Below are 265 nucleotides of genomic sequence, written 5' to 3' on the forward strand. Positions count from 1 at the left end.
TCTCTGAAATGATCATGTGAAGAGGGGGAGAGAAGTTCATGAGAGTAGATTTGCTGCAAGCAAAGATGTCAGTCAGATTCCAGTGAAGCCATTTATCCTGGTTACTGAGACAGGCCACAGGCAAAGCCCTTTCCCTCTCCTTATCTGAGGAAAAACATTCATAAGCAAAATGTAAAAGGCTGGAGTCTGGAAGAGGGGTGGACTCTCGGCTCAGCTCTCGACTTTAGGCAGGTACCCTGGGCAATGAGGCAGCTCCTCCTCTCCT

This window comes from Vombatus ursinus, unplaced genomic scaffold (genome assembly GCF_900497805.2).
Source record: "Vombatus ursinus unplaced genomic scaffold, bare-nosed wombat genome assembly UNPS02014786.1, whole genome shotgun sequence".
In the NCBI taxonomy this organism is placed as follows: domain Eukaryota; kingdom Metazoa; phylum Chordata; class Mammalia; order Diprotodontia; family Vombatidae; genus Vombatus; species Vombatus ursinus.